This window comes from Nyctereutes procyonoides, unplaced genomic scaffold (assembly GCF_905146905.1).
Source record: "Nyctereutes procyonoides isolate TBG_1078 unplaced genomic scaffold, NYPRO_anot_genome, whole genome shotgun sequence".
NCBI classification, from domain to species: Eukaryota; Metazoa; Chordata; class Mammalia; order Carnivora; family Canidae; genus Nyctereutes; species Nyctereutes procyonoides.
The window spans coordinates 29,609,083-29,613,787 of NW_026575047.1; the positions used below are offsets into that span (position 1 = coordinate 29,609,083).

Sequence of the window (4,705 nt, forward strand, 5' to 3'; positions counted from 1 at the left end):
CACACGGCAGTTCTGGCCAGGGTGGGCACAGGAGCCTCCCTCTGTCACCGCAGTCCAGGCGGGCAGCTTTAATTACCACTCGCTGGGCCCACTGAGCCGAGATAATCTGGGCCCGCTGCGGGCGGCTCTGGAAGGTGCCCCCTCCCCCACGGCCCGGGCACAGGGTCCCCAGGTTCTCACGTCCTGCCGGCCCCAATTAAAGCGAGCTCGGCAGGGCTGCCGCTGCACTAATGAGCTCCGCGGGCTGCTGGGCTCCACGCCAGGGGGGCGCAGGAGCGGTGGGAGGGGGGAGGGGAGTCTTGGGACCATTCCAGAGGGGAGACCCAAGGGACATCCCCTATCTGTGCCTACCTGCCTTCCATGAAGGAGAAGCACCTGAGTGCAGGAAGGCCCCCTCCCAGCGCAAAGCCCCCTAACAGCCGGAGCTCAGAAGTCAAGACATCCTCACACCGGGCAGGAGCCAGGCAGGGGCCACAGGGGTATGTGGTGGGGCTGGTACCAGGTAGCAGACTGGGGGGGGGGGGCAGAAACGGCTGGCTGGAGTTTAGACACAGGGGGCTCCCTCTCAGCACTTCTCACTCAGAGGAGTAATCCGTGGCCCTGCGGTGAGCCCTGAGGGTCTAAAGAGGGGAGGCCCTGGCGCTCCAGGCTCTGCAGCCATGGGGAGCTCTAGGGGGCGGGTGTTAGGACCAAGGGAACTTGCCAGAAACTTCTGAGGCTGACCGGGGGTACCCAGGTAGGTCAGACTGGATAGGGCAGCCCTAGGAGGTCTCTGAGGGGCTCTGTGGGTTTTATAAACCTCCCCCAACCCAGGGCTTCCAGTCACTTGGGAGTTATGGCCCACATGGGGCACACAGGAGGGAGACGGGGTGCTGGCAGGCTGTGATGGCTGGCTGGGAGGTGTTGGGGATGGGGTTGCCAGGAGTGACCCCACTCTGCCCACCCTGTGCCGCCTTGGAAAGGTTGCCCTTTCCTTCTTTGGAGTCCCTGGAGGGGCTGGGGCTACAGGCCACCAGATGGGGGCTCTCAGTGCTGGGGCCTCACAGTGTCGCTGGAGTCTAGGTCTACCTTGTGGTGCAGCTCCCACTCCCATACCCCACTCTAGTTATGGACTACAACTGTGGGGCCCAGACTTTGAAGGGGGGAACGGGGCCTGGCAGGCAGAAGCCCACAAAGGAGCAACTGACAGGGTGCAGGGGGCTAGGCTGGGAGCATAGGCCCCTCACCCTCTGACCTGACCACTTAGGGGAACCCCAGGGGCCCAGGGCTTGATCAGCAGGCCCCACCAAGGACTCTAGGCTCCTGACCCTCCATGAAACTGATAAGAAGAGGGCACCTGTGTGGCTCAGTGGTTGAGCTAATGCCTTTGGCTCCAGTCATGATCTGGGGGTCCTGGGATCAAGTCCCCCATCGGGTTCCTCGCAGGGAGCCTGCTTCTCCCTCTGCCTCTCTCTGTGTCTCTCGTGAATAAATAAATAAAATCTCATGAATATATAAATAAGATCTTTTTAAAAATAAATAAATAAACTGATAAGAACAGATACTACAGTTGATCTTAACTAAAAGACTGAGAAGCAATTAGCCTGACCTTCCGAGTACAGATATGCAGCACACCCTTGTGTACCTGTGTGTGCACACGGGGCACAGGTGTGAGCATGTGGCCCCTGGACAAGCGTAAGTCTCAGGCCTAGCCCGCCACACAGTCAGGGCTCAGTGAATATTTGTGGTGCATGGTTGTGGGAGAGGCTGATGGTCAATGCAGAGAGATATGGAGGCCTTTTGGTGACCCGGTACCCTGGAAAAGCCAGAACCCGGCACGGGGTTTGGCCAGAGCCAGCTCTGATTATACAGAGGTGCAGGCACCCAGACACATGTTCCCAGAGATCCGGTGAAGGCAAGGGACCCTGAGACAGCCCAACCCATCTGCCAGGATGACAAACAGGCTGTAGGAGGGGGTCACAGCCACTTAAGGATGCCCGTGGCCCCCACTGCGCACAGGACCAGGCAGGGAGGAGCTCGCGGGAACCAGCCTGGGGAGCTGGGCGGGCCTGGGCTGTGAGCAGGGGCTGATCCTGTGGTGGTGCTGTAGATGGGCCAGCCGCTGTTGGCTTCCTTCCACTTCTTCCCTGGCTGCTTCATTTGACCTGGGATTTGAGGCCAATTGGGTGCAGGGGCAGTCCGTGTTTCCAGAGGGAGGGGACCCCCAAATCCCTTTCATCCATGCCCCTCGCCCCTCCAAAAAGCCTGCCCTCCCTGCAGTCGGCTTGGGGCACCGAGTTTCCGTGCTCTGGGGACAGTAAGGTAGATGGCATCCACACCTGAGCCCAGGGCAGTCTGAGCCCCTGAGAGAAGCTGACGGAAGAGGGGCAGCCTTCTCACTTCCAAGCAGCTCTCCCTCAGGGCCTGCCCCTTCGTGCCCGCCTCCCTGCCCGGCTGGAGCTTGGTGCCAGCCCTTGTTCCCGGACAGCCGGTGAGCGCCGAAGGTGCTATCTGTGACAGCAGCAGAATGGGCCAGTCGCACCCAGGGCAGGTGTCGGCGCCTGGGAAGGGGCCAACTGGAAATCCAACCCCACCCCCACCCCCACCCCCACCCGCTGCAAACCTGGCAGGAGTTCCCCTGAGACTAGAGATTAGCAGGACCCTTGTCCCAGCCTCTCCCAGGTTGATCTGCCCCAGATAAGGCAGGTTCCAGAGCAGGCCGGGATGGGGGCGGGGCGGGGGGGATGGAGGCAGGACACACGGGAAAGGGCAGGGGCTCTCCTGGCTTGGTGTCTCAGTACCCAAGTTGGGGGAGGCTTAATCTCAGATCCCAACTCCCTTCCTGCTCAGGTGGTGGCAAGATCTGGGTCAGGATGGGGGCCAGGAACAGTGGTGCTCTCACAGCACCCTCCCTGGGGCACCCTGTGCCCGCCCGGTCCCCAGGGGGTGACCACTATGGGCCAGCCTCCAGCTGCCTGCCGAGCCTTTCCCCACTTACAGCCTCGCCGAGGCCCAGCAGTGTCTGCTCTGGGAAGCCCCTGACCCCAGGCCCTGCCCCTCCTGGCCCTCATTGCTTGTGATGGGAGCTCCCAGGGACAGTGGCTCTTCCTGGGCATTCTGTGGGGCATAGAGGCTTTCATCCCTGCCTAGAGTGCCCATCTGTCCTGATCCCCCACAGCTGAGTGTAGGCAATGGGGTGGTGGCCGGAGGAATGGGACAAGGTGGATATGGAGGGACTCATCTTTCTGCAGCCTCAAACCCCCCCCAGGGGTTCAGCCTATTCTCTGTCCCTAGGCTCAGCCCTCCCTGGGCCAGGCAGCCTGAAGCTCTCTGCTCCTCCTCTAGAACAGCTTTTCATTCACGCTGCATCCACAGCCCTTAGAGAGGCCACGAGGTCCAGCCACCTTGCTAGTAACCTCATCAGCACCTTCCTGCTGTCCTGCCTCCCTACTCTTCTGCTGCCTGGGCTACTTTTCTGCATCGCACATCTGCAGAAGCCTCTGGATCTGAGTCTCAGCCGCTACCCTGTAGCCTTCATGCAGGCTGGGCCTTTCACTGTGGGTCTTTGGGGAGCCTCTCCCTTGCTTCCTCTTCATCCCCACATCTTGGGGATTTGCCTGCAAGACCTGGGCCATTCACTCACCTGTGACTCTTCTGTCCTCTTACCTGGGCCAGGGCACTCCTGGACTCAGCTAGGTTTCCCAGACCCGCCCCTCTGGGCTCAGGGCTGCTCCCATGGCCATTGATTCTGGACTATGGGTCCCTTTGGCTACTGTCAGTCATTTCCAGGCCCTGGCAACACCTGGGCCCCAAAATATGGCCCTCAGGCCAGCCCCAACATCCCCCAGAAGCCCATCCCATTTAGACTCTGTCCCCAGGTGCTGGCCTGAGCATATCAAAACCACACAGCTTTGCTTTTAGGATGGATGGGCTGAGGCTGTGGCAGGTGCTGTCGGGGTGGGGAAGCTGTGGGGCTGGGAAGGGTAAAGCCCGTGGCAGGACCCCAGGGGCCCAAGGGACAATGCCCACTTCCCCCCATGGCCTCTATAGATTGAAGTCTGAGATGGGGTCCTCAGCTATGCGGCAGGCAGGCAGGAGCTGGCAGGTGAGGACTGACTGTCACCGCAGCAAACAGCCCCACATGTCAATGCGTTGGAGTAAAGCAGACATTCCCCAAGAGGATAGACTGCCAGGCCCTCAGCCCCAGGGACGCTGCTAAGTGAGGGGCTGGGGAAGATGCCCACAGTCCCAGAGCTCATCCCCTGAGGGCCTTGGAGAGGCCCATCACCTTGGGCCTCAGGATGTCCCCAGAGGGAGCAGACATTTGGGATTTAACTGCCACCCACAGGCCAGCCCAAGGGGGCCTGAATCCCGAGCTGTGCCTATGCCTTAGCAGGACGGCCCCCTCCTCAGGGGCAAGTCCAATTTGGGGATCTGGGGATCCTGCACCCTGCGTGCTCAGCCCTGGGCAGACAGGTTCTTCCCCCCAGCTTCCTGCCCAGCCCTCCTGCCCCAGCTCTGAAGACAGCAGTCACCGGGGCTGAGGCTGCAGCAGAGAGTCCAGCCACCCTAAACCAGATGAGGACAGCCAGCCCGAAGTGGACAAGATGGACAAGTGACTGCTGGTCAGAGCCCTCACGCTCTGCCAGGCCAGCCTGCCGGCACTGATGCCTACCTCCTCTTAGCCTCTTCTGCCCATAAATGGGCCATGTCTGGTCCAAGGTAG

The 4,705-nt window shown here is 61.0% G+C and overlaps 1 pseudogene; it reads right to left on the reverse strand.

The window, feature by feature from the left end:
• Window positions 1-1,409: 1,409 nt before the first annotated feature.
• LOC129510703 (U2 spliceosomal RNA) lies at window positions 1,410-1,579 on the reverse strand (annotated as a pseudogene).
• Between the last annotated feature and the right edge of the window lie 3,126 nt (window positions 1,580-4,705).